Genomic DNA, 15,341 nt, shown 5'->3' on the forward strand with positions numbered 1-15,341 from the left:
GGGAAGCAATGGCATCCCGCCGTGCCAATTTCATCGCCGCTCGCGACCTCACAACTATGTGGGAGGAATTTGAAGATGCCAAGGCCGAACGGGCGGTACACCAAGAGGCGGCCAAAGCCGCACAGAGGGAGCGGAAAAGTCAGAAAGCACTCAAGAAAAGAGAGGCCCGCCGCCGCAAGAAAGAAAAGGACGCACGCGCTGCTGTGGAGAGGTCGGCGGAGAAGCATGGTTGGGTGTCGCCGACAAAGCCGGGAAGGAGAACAACGGCGTCTGGCCAGCATGTGAGAAGTAGTAGTACTAGTAGTTAGTGTGTGTGTGTGTGTGTCTGAGTACGAGCATGTACCATTACTACTAGTTACTACTGTAGTTTTTAGAGCAAATTACCAGTACATTAGCCTAGACTAAATGGAAAAATTCCTATCCTAAGCATCAAATGGCATCTCTTTCTCTATAGGAATTGAGATGCATGTCCTCTCACTTCCTATGATTTTCATATTCCTATCCTATGAACAAAAGGAGGCCTCTGTTGGAGTAACTACTGTAGCTAGCAGTACTGCTGGTAGAGTAGTTTTCTTCAAGAAGCGGAATTCAACGAAGTCATGATGGTTCCTTCGTCCATGCAACTTCAAAGTAGGAAGTGGGCTGTGATTTGACGGCTCATTAGTCATTGTTACTGCGGCACGACGGCCTCGGTGACTCCCTTGGAGTTCTGCGTGCATGGCAAGTGGACCAGGATGGTCGACGTCCCACATGTTGGCGAACGGAAGTATTCTTTCCGATATTGAGGAGCAAGGAAACCGCATGGTATAGTATCACTACTGATTGGTTCACAAAAAAATAGTGTCACTGCCGATTTATATATATTTTTTATTTCTGATGAATGCTAGCGTTTCAACTCTTACGACGAAGGGTGCCAAACACGGCACGTGCTGGATGTCCCACACGTCAGCGAAAGGAGTGGGACATGAACAGCGTGGTAGAGCCCAGCGTAAAAAAACAGCATGGTAGAGCGTCTCCACTTCTTCCACCTCCGGGTCGGAGACCACACGTAGTAGTACTTAGTGGTATGAACGATACAAAGTGCGACCTGGAGACAAAGACACGTCTAGTTGGAAGGTCTCGGAGCATACGCGTAAACAAATATAAAAGTTAATATGTGCCTCCAACTAATATAGTAGTAGTAGAGTACTTAGGCACGTACTCCATAACATCACCGTGCATTGCACGTACAACATTTAGTGGTAGTACGTAGTAAGAGACAAATGCCACCCAAGAGTTCCCTTATCGACCTACTTTTGGGTGTTTGGTAGAGTGTATGGAGGGTGCATGAGTCCACACTAGTTTAGCACAAATACACTAGAAGCATGCATGAAGAGAGCATGCATGAAGAGGGGTGTTGAGTTGAGCATGCATGAAGAGGGAACAACTATGCTGAGATGAGAACGCAACCAAACACACCCTATATGCCACACATGTTCATACCATTTGTGCCTTTCTACTTCACTTACTGTGCTACATTACTCAGGTTCGTACGTCCACTCCTGGGTACAAGTTCGTCTCGTAGTTCCAGTCCCACGTGTTCTTCATATACTGTAGATGGAACGATCCTTGCATAACACATGCACCTTGATGCTAGATGTCTCGCGTGTTGACAAAAGGATGAACAAAGCTCACGTAAAGAAAAATAGAGTGGAAGAACATAGATTCCGGACGACCGAGAAGGAGCAAGGAACCTTGTGGTGGAGCGTCTTCACTCATAATATTTAATATTGTTCAGCGATATAAAATTAACCAATCATCTCCACAGTGGACTGGAAGAGTACGAAACATGGTAGCCCAGTGTAGTATCATACTAGTACATGGCTAACCCACGCTATCACCATATTTCTTGGCTTCCATGCGACACCTATCTCTAGTAATCCAGCAGCCTGTATCGCTTATCCATCCTCGTCTCTATCAAAGTGCGGCAGGCTGGCGTTTCTGCCGTCTATTGAGGTCGGTTAACTATCACATGTTAGCGACATGCAAAGAGCATTCTAAAAAAATTCCTTTCACATTCCGTTTTCAAAAAGAAAAAAATCCTTTCACGTACGAATTTGCCTGTATGCTTTGAGCAACTTGCATGTCCTATACTGCTCCTGTTTGATACTCTAACTTAGCTAGAGGTTAGAGTAACTCATGACTAACCCTAAACTAACTTTAGCCAAAGAGGTGTTTGGGTGACAGGGTTAGATTGACAATAAATGCACTTCATGGAGAGAGAAAAGTGATTTTTCAGTGGTCCCAATGAGAACTATCTCCAGTTAGCACCTCTTGGGTGGGATAGTTTTTTTTTGGTGGGTTCGCTGCAACTTGCTCCAATTTAAACCGTCATGCTTGGATAGTTTAGGGCTATTTGAGCCCCAACTAGCTCAAACTAACTCTAACCCATGGATCCAAACAAGGCCTATGGCCAGTCTCGACGCGGAGCAGTGGCGTGCACCGGGAAGCGGCGCTCTCTGCCATTGCGCCACTTCAAAGCCGGCGCCAGTGAGAGGTCGCCTCCGCTCTGGCCGGGCATTAATGTGGCACTAACGCTCCAGGGCGACGCTGACCATTTCACACGGGAAGCGCGCGCTGGCAAGGGAGTATAGGTTTTGAACCGTTTCAGGTGTAGTACTGGTAGTTTGCAAAACTACTCAATTATTGCACTCAGTTTCCTAAGAAATTGTGGTAAAAAACATTACTCCATAACCCGCTTCCCTTCTCCTTCCTCTTCCACCGCCCATGCACGTCCGCAGGAAGCGACCGGTGAACCCTTATATAGGAGTGCTAGCACAAAAAGATGCATGCATGACCACTGAAATTTCCATATTAAAGCGCCGCTCCGGCGGGAGTATGGCGTATGTTGTTACCTTCGGCCGGCCCATGGCTACCGGGCGACGGCGGCCAGAGAAGAGGCGGCGGGAGGGGAATGAATGCAGCTACTGTTTGGGTTCGCCTTCCGGCTTAAATAAATGCGCAGCATCACGTGTACCCGTGGTGCACAAATTGTAACATACGTGTCTGCTTAAGTGGGCGTCACGTATCTGGTGTGTGTGTGAGAGAGATTCTAAGAGACAAAGTGCGTGTGTGCGACTCTACTCTTCGGACATGTACTCAACCTTTTGCATCGGGATATAAGTATAATGGTATTTACTTTAGCTAGTGATTTACGTGGCCATGTTAACGTGGTTGTGTCAAAAAAATGTCACTTTCTGCTCGTGATTTGCATTATATAATTACAAGCAAGATTCTCGTGCATTGCACGGAACATCAATATGCATTTTTTTACAGAACACCTGTTGTGATTGACCCATGCAGGAGTAATCCCATGTGTAAAAACTAATGATATCTCAAAAATTTTATCGGAAAACTGGTATCTCGACAATGTCATCGAAAAAATGAAAGATGAGAGATAAGGTGAGGAGGAGTGGAGCATGGTGGTGACTGGTGGTTGGAATGGGCGGAGGCATGGGGATGGACGGCACCGGCAGGCGGCAGCGGCCACCATGCATGCTAGATTGTTCCAGAGACTTATTCCTTTTTTAATTGCTGAGCAATGAGGTTGCGGGAGATAATGATGTGGAGAGAGGTGCGGGTATCTTTTGTAAAATTATCATAGTTTGCTTTCTATCCTCAGATATAGATCATACGGTCTGTATTACAAGATGGCAGGCACACCATCACCACCAACTCGTTTTTTATAAGGGTACAGATGATAAGTTTGCTGACTACTAAAGTAAAGTGGAATTTGTCCATGTTATGCAAGTAAATAAAGGTGATTGTTTATCATACGGGTAAGGTTGGATGAAGGGTGGTAGGAAAAAATGCTCTGCCTAGAGCATGTGTGTGTGAGATGGAGTCTTAGTGTGTGTGTGTGTGTGTGTGTGTGTGTGTGTGAGAGAGAGAGAGAGAGAGAGAGAGGAGAGAGATGGAGTCTTAGTTTGTGTGTGTGTGAGATAGAGGGAGAGAGATGGAGTCTTAGTGTGTGTGTGTGTGTGTGTGTGTGTGTGTTTGTGTGTGTGTGAGTGAGGGAGAGAAAGATGGAGTCTTAGTGTGTGTGTGTGTGTTGGGGGGGGGTGCGTGCGTGTGTGTGTGTGTGTCGCAGCGTCCTCTATGGCGGATGTAATTTAAGTGTGCATGGCTTTCATCATAGAGAGGTGATGTGTATGGCAGAGGCCACCAATGATGGGGTGCGAGAGAGAAAATGCCCGTAGAGAGGGAAGAGAAGGTGTGTGCGCGTGAGAGGAGTCGATTTCGAGAGAACGTGTTTGTTCGAGAGACACCGAGGAAGACTACTATATATCGATGGTGCATGTAGGCAGGAATTAAACTAAGGGATGGTCTTATTGGTTTCGGGGATATAGGGGAAGAGTGAGAGGCGGGGGGGGGGGGGGTAGCTAGAAGGAGATTGTTAAGTGTGAGTGTGTGTTTTACCCATCCAGGCGGAAGTTATGTGCACAAAAGAGGAGAACGATTCGATGTGGCGTTAGGATTGAGGGTAATTAACTACGTATGGAGACATAAAGACCTTAAACGTGCATGTGTGAGAGGTATACATGTATACGTGGGATGTGTGTGTGTGCGCGCGCGCATGATCGAGATAAAATAAAGAAGACATAAGTCATAAGATCAACGACATGGGAGAGACGGATCGGTATGACAATATGCATGCATGTGAGAATGCATGGAAGAAGTCCCGACAATTGAGCATGTGTTTTTGTCTTTAAGAGATAGTGGCGTGGGCTGGAGCATGCGTCTATGGCGAGCAGAGGGAGTGAGGCGCAATGATTGTGCAAAAGAGACCAACCTATAAATGCATATGTATGGAGAGACATATATAGTGTGGGTGATAGGAAGCAAGACTCCGTGCGAGAAAGAAATGTTGACGGAGAAACTACAGATAGATACAGAGATGAAGATGCTAGCTAGAGGGACATCCGCTAGTTTGGGTGTTGGAGATGACCGTCGGGTGGTTAAAATGGTGAAGTTATATATGTGTGTGAGAGGGCACTTGACTGCATGTAGAGAGAAACATATGTAGTGTGCATGATAGGAATCAAGAGTGAGGGCGAGAAAGAAGGTTGATGGAGAAATAGATAAATACAAAGATAAAGATGCTAGCTAGTGTGCGTTAGAGATAGGAGTCGAGTGGATCAGAAGGCTGGGTTATGTGTGTGGGTCTGAGAGAGATAGAGAGATGGTGCGTGTGAGTCACATACAAACAGATATCAGAGAGAAATGAGATCCAGAGAGATGGAGTTTTGTGTCTACGAGAGAGAAAGATATTTCACAATGAGAGTGATAGCTAGAGAGACATACGAGGGAACGCAAAATATCTCTAGGGAGAGAGGGTGTGTGTGACCAACATACAAGAGAACAATGGAGAAATATGAGACCCTGGGAGACAGAGTTTGTATTTGTGTGTGAGAAAGAGATATTGAAGAGGAAGAGTCATAGGTTCTCATATCTAAGGAGTGAAAGACATCTCTGTATGAGGGGTGTGCGAGTGGCACACATGGGAATAGTAGAGAGAAATGAGACCCCTGGAGACAAAGTTTTGTGTTTGTGTGAGAGAAAGAGATTCCACATGGAGAATCATAGTTAGAGACACATAGCAGGGAGCAAGATATACTTAGAGAGAGATAGAGTGATGAAGGTCAAGGGAGAGAGTATCGTCAGTGTGTTACGAAGATAAAAGATCATTGTTGACATACAGGTAGCATGAGAGATACCTGAGAGACGATGAACACATATAGGTCCAGAGAGATAGTCCTATATAAGCATGAGAGATAGCTATATGAGACGAATATCTGGATTAAAGGGGATTCAAATATTTAAACTGGAGATCACGACATCGATAATATCATAACGCAATTGGTGTATCAAACATGCATATTCATTTGAATTTGGGCACACGTGTAATGTTATATAGTTTATCAATATTGGTGATCCATAGATTCTTCAATTACGAACAATGCATGGTTTATATGCAATTAATGTCTAAACGGGATTACACTATATGTTGAGTGTGTGAAACACATTATACATGTTTGAGAAGTAAAAAACCCGCATGAAACACACATTAATTGGAGACAGTTAGCGAGGAATGCATACATTGGATTTCAACATAAAGTGGTTTCAAATATTTGAAAATCCAAATTGATGGATACAACCTTATGAATCTGAGATCATGCCCTTTGTAAACCATATTTATGTATAAATGGTGTTGTGCTTTTGAAAGTATATATAAAAAAATGATGTATATAGAATGTAATTCCAATTGAAAATGGATCCCGCCCGAAAAAAATAGAATACAAATGGGATTCAAATTGAGTTGGCACGGTAAACAGATACGTCCATTTTGCATCATGCTTTTATATCGATATTTATTGCATTATGGACTGTTATTTCACTTTATATCACAATACTTATGGCTATTCTCTCATATTTTACAAGGTTTACATGAAGAGGGAGAATGCCGGCAACTGGAATTCTGGGCTGGAAAAGGAGCAAATATTAGAGACCTATTCTGCGCAACTCCAAAAGTCCTGAAACTCCACGGAACATCTTAAAATAAATAAAGAAAAATCCTCTCCAGAGATGAAGGCCAGGGGGACCACACCCTGATCACGAGGGTGGGGGCGCCCCCCCTAGGGCGCGCCCCCCTACCTCGTGGCCCTCCTGGTGGCTCTCCGACATCCATCTTCTCCTATATGAAGCCTTTCGATGAGAAAAAAAGAAGAAGGAACTATTCGGGACGAGACTCCGCCGCCACGAGGCGGAACCATGGCGGATCCAATCTAGAGCTCCGACAGAGCTGTTCTGCCGAGGATAGTTCCCTCCCGGAGGGGGAAATCATCACCATCGTCATCACCAATGCTCCTCTCATCGGGAGAGGGCAATCTCCATCAACATCTTCACCAGCACCATCTCATCTCCAAACCCTAGTTCATCTCTTGTATCCAATTCTTGTCTCAAAGTCCGGGATTGGTGCTAGTAGGTTGCTAGTAGTGTTGATTACTCCTTGTAGTTGATGCTAGTTGGTTTATTTGGTGGAAGATCATATGTTCAGATCCTATATGCATATTATTACCCCTTTAATTATGAACATGAATATGCTTTGTGAGTAATTACGTTTGTTCCTGAGGACAAGGGAGAAGTCTTGCTATTAGTAGTCATGTGAATTTGGTATTCGTTTGATATTTTGATAAGATGTATGTTGTCTAGCCTCTAGTGGTGTTATGTGAACGTCGACTACATAACACTTCACCGTTATTTGGGCCTAGAGGAAGGCATTGGGAAGTAATAAGTAGATGATGGGTTGCTAGAGTGACAAAAGCTTAAACCCTAGTTTATGCGTTGCTTCATAAGGGGCTGATTTGGATCCATATGTTTCATGCTATGGTTAGGTTTACCTTAATACTTTTGTTGTAGTTGCGGATGCTTGCAATAGAGGTTAATCATAAGTGGGATGCTTGTTCAAGTAAGAACATCACCCAAGCACCGGTCCACCCACATATCAAATTATCAAAGTATCGAACGCAAATCATATGAACGTGATGAAAACTAGCTTGACGATATTCCCATGTGTCCTCGGGAGCGCTTTTCCTATTATAAGAGTTTGTTCCGGCTTGTCCTTTGCTACAAAAAGGATTGGGCCACCTTGCTGCACTTTATTTACTTTCGTTACTTGTTGCTCGTTACAATTTATCTTATCACAAAACTATCTGTTACCACTTATTTCAGTACTTGCAGAGAATACCTTGCTGAAAACCGCTTATCATTTCCTTCCGCTCCTCGTTGGGTTCGACACTCTTACTTATCGAAAGGACTATGATAGATCCCCTATACTTGTGGGTCATCAAGACTCTTTTCTGGCGCCGTTGCCGGGGAGTGTAGTGTTTTTGGTAGGTGGAATTTGGTAAGGAAAAATTTATATAGTGTGCTGAAATTTACTGTCACTTGTTACTATGGAAAGTAATTCTCTGAGGGGCTTGTTCGGGGTATCTTCACCTCGTCCAGTAGAGCAAAGAGTTGCTCCTCAACCTACTGAATCTATTGAAAATGAAACTCCTTTTGAATTTCCTTCGAGTATGATGGAAAAACTGCTAGCTGACCCGTTTACAGGAGATGGGACAAAGCATCCTGATGAGCACTTAATATATGTGGATGAAGTTTGTGGATTATTTAATCTTGCAAGTATACCCGATGATGTTGCTAAGAAGAAGGTCTTCCCTTTATATTTGAAGTGAGACGTATTGATATGGTATAGGCTATGTGATGATATGAGATCATGGGACTATAAAAGCTTGAAGTTGGAATTTCATCAAAAGTATTACCCTATGCATCTTGTTCATTGTGATCGCAATTATATATATAATTTTTGGCCTCGCGAAGGAGAAAGCATCGCTCAAGCTTGGGGGAGGCTTAAATCAATGTTATATTCATGCCCCAATCATGAGCTCTCGAGAGAAATAATTATGCAAACTTTTTATGCTCGGCTTTCTGATAACAATCGCACCATGCTCGATACTTCTTGTGGTGGCTCCTTTATGATGAAGACTATTGAATTGAGATGGAATTTATTGGATAGAATTAAACGCAACTCTGAAGATTGGGACCTCGACGAAGGTAAGGAGTCAGGTATGACACCTAAGTTTGATTGTGTTAAATCTTTTATGGACACCAATATTTTCCGTAAGTTTAGCACTAAATATGGACTTGACTCTGAGATAGTAGCTTCTTTCTGTGAATCTTTTGCTACTTATGTTGATCTCCCTAAGGAGAAGTGGTTTAAATATCATCCTCCCATAGTAGTAAAAGTAGCTGCACCTATTAAAGTTGAAGAAAAGACTGTCACTTATAATGATCCTATTGTTCCTACTTCTTATGTTGAGAAACCACCTTTCCCTGTTAGAGTAAAGGATCATGCTAAAGCTTCAACTGTTGTTCATAAAAGCAATATTAGAACTTATACACCTCCTGAGCAAGTTAGAGTAGAACATAATATTGCTATTGTTAAAGATCTCTTGTCTGATAATATTGATGGGCATGTTATTTACTTCTGTAATGAAACTGCTAGAATTGCTAAACCCCGTGATACAGATAAACCTAGACCTGTGGTAGGCATGCCTGTTATTTCTGTTAAAATAGGAGATCATTGTTATCATGGCTTATGTGATATGGGTGATAGTGCTAGTGCAATACCTATTGACTTATACAAAGAAATTATGCATGACATTGCACCTGTTGAGTTAGAAGAAATTGATGTTACAATTAAACTTGCCAATAGAGATACTATTTCACCAATTGGAATTGTAAGAGATGTTGAAGTCTTGTGTGGGAAAACTAAATATCCTGCTGTTTTTCTTGTTCTTGGTTCCCCACAAGATAGCTTTTGTCCCATTATATTTGGTAGACCCTTCTTGAACACTGTTAATGCCAAGATAGATTGTGAAAAGAATGTTGTTACAATTGGCTTAGATGATATGGTTCATGAGTTTAATTTCTCTAAATTCAGTAAACAACATCGTGAGGAAGAATTACCTAGTAAGGATGAAATTATTGGTCTTGCTTCTATTGCCGTACCTCCTAGTGATCCTTTAGAACACTATTTGCTAGACCATGAAAATGATATGTTCATGAATGAAAGAAGGGAGATAGATGAAGTATTCTTTAAACAGGAACCTATTCTGCAACACAACTTGCCTGTTGAAATTCTAGGGGATCCTCCTCCACCCAAGGGTGATCCCGTGTTTGAGCTTAAACCTTTGCCTGATAATCTTAAATATGCTTATCTTGATGAAAAGAAGATATATCCTATTATTATTAGTGCTAACCTTTCAGAGCATGAAGAAGAAAGATTATTGAAAACTCTGACGAAGCATCGTGCTGCTATTGGATATACTCTTGATGATCTTAAGGGCATTAGTCCCACTCTATGTCAACATAAAATAAATTTGGAAGCAGATACCAAACCAGTTCGTGATCCTCAAAGACGTCTGAATCCTAAAATGAAAGAAGTGGTAAGAAAAGAAATACTCAAGCTTCTGGAGGCAGGTATAATTTTTCCCGTTGCTGATAGTCAGTGGGTAAGTCCTGTCCATTGTGTCCCTAAGAAGGGAGGTATTACTGTTGTTCCTAATGATAAAGATGAATTGATTCCACAAAGAATTATCACAGGTTATAGGATGGTAATTGATTTACGCAAATTAAATAAAGCTACTAAGAAAGATCATTACCCCTTACCTTATATTGATCAAATGCTAGAAAGATCATGCAAACATACACACTATTGCTTTCTAGATGGTTATTCTAGTTTCTCTCAAATACCTGTGTCGGCTAGAGATCAATCAAAGACTACTTTTACATGCCCTTTTGGTACTTTTGCTTATATACGTATGCCTTTTGGTTTATGTAATGCACCTGCTACCTTTCAAAGATGCATGATGGCTATATTCTCCGACTTTTGTGAAAAGATTTGTGAGGTTTTCATGGACGACTTTTCGTCTATGGTTCCTCTTTTGATGATTGCTTGAGCAATCTTGATCGAGTTTTGCAGAGATGTGAAGAAACTAATCTTGTCTTGAATTGGGAAAAGTGCCACTTTATGGTTAATGAAGGTATTGTCTTGTGGCACAAAGTTTCTGAAAGAGGTATTGAAGTTGATACAGCCAAGGTTGATGCTATTGAAAAGATGCCATGTCCCAAGGACATCAAAGGTATAAGAAGTTTCCTTGGTCACGCCAGATTTTATAGGAGGTTCATTAAGGACTTCTCAAAAATTTCTCGGCCTCTGACTAATTTATTGCAAAAAGATATACCATTTGTCTTTGATGATGATTGTGTAGAAGCATTTGAAATACTTAAGAAAGCATTAGTCTCTGCACCTGTTGTTCAGCCACCTGATCGGAATTTACCCTTTGAAATTATGTGTGATACTAGTGATTATGCTGTAGGTGCTGTTCTAGGGCAAAGAGTTGATAATAAATTAAATGTTATTCATTATGCTAGTAAGACTCTAGACAATGCTCAAAGAAATTATGCTACTACTAAGAAAGAGCTTTTAGCAGTTGTATTTGCTTATGATAAGTTCTGACCTTATATTGTTGATTCTAAAGTAACTATCCACACTGATCATGCTGCTATTAAATACCTTATGGAAAAGAAAGATGCTAAACCTAGACTTATTAGATGGGTTCTCTAGCTACAATAATTTGATTTACATATTATTGATAGAAAGGGAGCTGAGAACCCCGTTGCAGACAACTTGTCTAGGTTAGAGAATGTTCTTGATGACCCACTACCTATTAATGATAACTTTCCTGATGAACAATTAAATGTTATAAGTACTTCTCGTAGTACTCCATGGTATGCTAATTATGCTAATTATATTGTTGCTAAGTTTATACCACCTAGCTTCACATACCAGCAAAATAAGAAGTTTTTCTATGACTTGAGACATTACTTTTGGGATGACCCACATCTTTATAAAGGAGTAGATGGTGTTATTAGATGTTGTGTACCTGAGCATGAACAGGACCAGATCCTACGCAAGTGTCATTCCGAGTCTTATGGAGGACACCACACTGGAGATAGAACTGCACATAAGGTATTGCAATCTGGTTTTTATTGGCCTACTCTCTTCAAGGATGCCCGTAAGTTTGTCTTGTCTTGTGATGAATGTCAAAGAATTGGTAATATTAGTAGATGTCAAGAAATGCCTATGAATTATTCTCTTGTTATTGAACCATTTGATGTTTGGGGCTTTGATTATATGGGACCTTTTCCTGCCTCTAATGGATACACACATATTTTAGTTGCTGTTGATTACGTTACTAAGTGGGTAGAAGCTATTCCAACTAGTAGTGCTGATCATAGCACTTCTATTAAAATGCTTAAAGACATTATTTTTCCGAGGTTTGGAGTCCCTAGATATTTAATGACTGATGGTGGTTCACACTTTATTCATGGTGCCTTCCGTAAAATGCTTGCTAAATATGATGTTAATCATAGAATTGCATCTCCTTATCACCCACAGTCTAGTGTTCAAGTAGAGTTGAGCAATAGAGAGCTCAAATTAATTTTGCAAAAGACTGTTAATAGGTCTAGAAAGAATTGGTCTAAGAAACTTGATGATGCATTATGGGCATATAGAATTGCATATAAAATCCTATGGGTATGTCTCCGTATAAAATGGTTTATGTAAAAGCATGTCACTTACCTCTCGAACTAGAACATAAGGCATATTGGGCTATTAAAGAACCCAACTATGATTTTAAACTTGCCGGTGAGAAGAGGTTATTTGATATTAGCTCACTTGATGAATGGAGAACCCAAGCTTATGAAAATGTCAAGTTGTTTAAAGAAAAAGTTAAAAGATGGCATGACAAGAGGATACAAAAGCATGAGTTTAATGTAGGTGATTATGTATTCCTATAGAACTCTCGTTTAAGATTTTTTGTAGGAAAACTTCTCTCTAAATGGGAAGGCCCCTATGTTATCGAGGAAGTCTATCGTTCTGGTGCCGTAAAAATCAACAACTTTGAAGGCACAAATCCGAAGGTGGTAAACGGTCAAAGAATCAAACATTATATCTCAGGTAATCCCATAAATGTTGAAACCAATATTATTGAAACCATAACCCCGGAGGAATATATAAGGGACACTTTCCGGAATGTTTCAGACTCCTAAAAGGAATAGGTATGTGGTTCGGTAAGTAATCCGACTCCAAAACAATTTCTAAGGCAATATTTCTCAGTTTTGGAATATTTAGAAAAATAGAAAAATAAGTAGCAGTCCGGGAAGGACACGAGGGCCCCACGAGGGTGGTGGCGCGCCCTACCCCTCTGGGCGCGCCCCCTACCTCGTGAGCACCTCGTGTGCCTTCCAGACCCTGTTTTCTTGCACGATACGTATTTTGGTCGGTAAAAATTCATTATATAACCTCCCGAAGGTTTTGACTCCCGTATCACGCAAACCTCCTCTGTTCTTGTTTTGAGCTATTTTCTGTCAGGGTTTTCCAGGCTAGGCATCATGTCGTCTCCCTCCTTCAACAATGGTGACAACGATGCTTGGCTAATGAAGATAGATCTGAAGAGGGAAGAACCCACGAGGGTCAACAATGATGAAAGGATCAAGAAGGCCACGGAGGATCAAGCTCTGGCAGCAAAAGACATCCTTCAACTTGATCATAACCTTCTTACCCCAACTGAGATCGAAGCTTTCAAGATGATTGAGTTAGCTCATATACAAAACAAGTATCTCACACAAGAAAATATTTTGTTGAAGGAGCATATTGTCGCACTCAAGGGCATTATTCGCAAGCTGGAGGACCTCTTACGCTCGATGTGCGATTATCCGTCACCACCACCTTCTTCACCAACAAAGAAGGAGATATAATCACATGGGTATGGGCACTCCCCTTGGCCACTACCAAGCTTGGGGGAGGTGTCCCAGTATCGTATCACAATCACAACTCCTATCTTTATCGTTTTTCTTAGTTTGATCCTATTAGTAGTATCTTGATCTAGTAGAATAAAGTTTATGACATGATCTAGTTTTGAGTTTTGCTTTATGATCTCTCTATGTAATCGAGTCTGTGAGCTATATATAATAAAGATTAGTGTTGAGTCAAGGGCTTGATTATTTTGCCATGATCTTGGGTGAATAAAATAAAAGAGAAAAAGAATAAAAAGAAACAAAAAGTTCATATTGATCTTATTGAGAGTAATGGCTTCACATAGAAAGAGTATGATGATTAAAAGTTGTTGGGAATTGGAAGACATAGCTTTGGTCATTGTTGCAATTAATAGGAAGTAATAAGGAAAGAGAGGTTTTCACATATAGATATATTATCATTGACATCTTTTATGATTGGGAGCACTCATTAAAATATGACATGCTAAAGAGTTGATGTTGGAAAAGAAGACAATGTAATGAGTTATGCATTTCTTATATCTAAGATAAAGTATGTTGTCATGGATCCTCTAACTTGTTGAGCTTGCCTTTCCCCCTCATGCTAGCCAAATTCTCAGCACCAAGTAGAAATACTACTTGTGCTTCCAAATACCCTTAAACCAGTTTTGCCATGAGAGTCCACCATATCTACCTATGGATTGAGTAAGATCCTTCAAGTAAGTTGTCATCGGTGCAAAGCAATAAAAATTGCTCTAAATATGTATGATTGATTGGTGAGGGAGAAATAAGCTTTATACGATCTTGTGATGTGGAAGTAATAAAAGCGACAGACTGCATAATAAAGGTTCATATCACAAGGGGAAATATAAAGTGACGTTCTTTAGCATTGAGATTTTATGCATCCAACCATAAAAGCGCATGGCAACCTCTGCTTCCCTCTGCGAAGGGCCTATCCTTTATTATTATCTTCTACCTTATGCAAGAGTCATGGTGATATTCACCTTTTCTTTTTCATTTTATCCTTTGGCAAGCTCAGCATGTTGGAAAGAACATGATATATATATATATATATATATATATATATATATATATATCTAACTGGATGTAGAGGAGCATGAACCATTATTGTTGACATTACCCTTGAGGTAAAAGGTTGTGGGGTACAACTATAAGCCCCTATCTTTCTCTGTGTCCGATTAAAACTCCGTAACCACAAGTATTGCGTGAGTGTTAGCAATTATGGAGGACTAAATGATAATTGAGTATGTGGACTTGCTTTTTAGCTCTGACACAGACTCTTTCCGATGTTATGATAAATTGCAATTGCTTCAATGACTGAGATTATAGTTTGTCGGAGCCTAATAAGGTTTATGATTTATACTTTTGCATTGTGAATAGATCATCACTTGAACATAAGTAATCATATGACAAAATCTATATATGTTGCTGTTATAAGAATAATCATGATGCCTTCACGTCCTTATTTTATTTTTATCGATGCCTCTACCTCTAAACATGAGGACATATTTATTGTTATCGGCTTTTCGCTTGAGGACAAGCGAGGTCTAAGCTTGGGGGAGTTGATACGTCCATTTTGCATCATGCTTTTATATCGATATTTATTTCATTATGGACTATTATTTCACTTTATATCACAATACTTATGGCTATTCTCTCTTATTTTACAAGGTTTACATGAAGTGGGAGAATGCCGGCAGCTGGAATTCTGGGCTGGAAAAGGAGCAAATATTAGAGACCTACTCTGCGCAACTCCAAAAGTCCTGAAACTCCACGGAACATCTTAAAATAAATAAAGAAAAATCCTCGCCAGAGATGAAGGCCAGGGGGCCCACACCCTGCTCACGAGGGTGGGGGGCGCCCCCCCTAGGGCATGCCCC

This window comes from Triticum aestivum, chromosome 1A (genome assembly GCF_018294505.1).
Source record: "Triticum aestivum cultivar Chinese Spring chromosome 1A, IWGSC CS RefSeq v2.1, whole genome shotgun sequence".
NCBI classification, from domain to species: Eukaryota; Viridiplantae; Streptophyta; class Magnoliopsida; order Poales; family Poaceae; genus Triticum; species Triticum aestivum.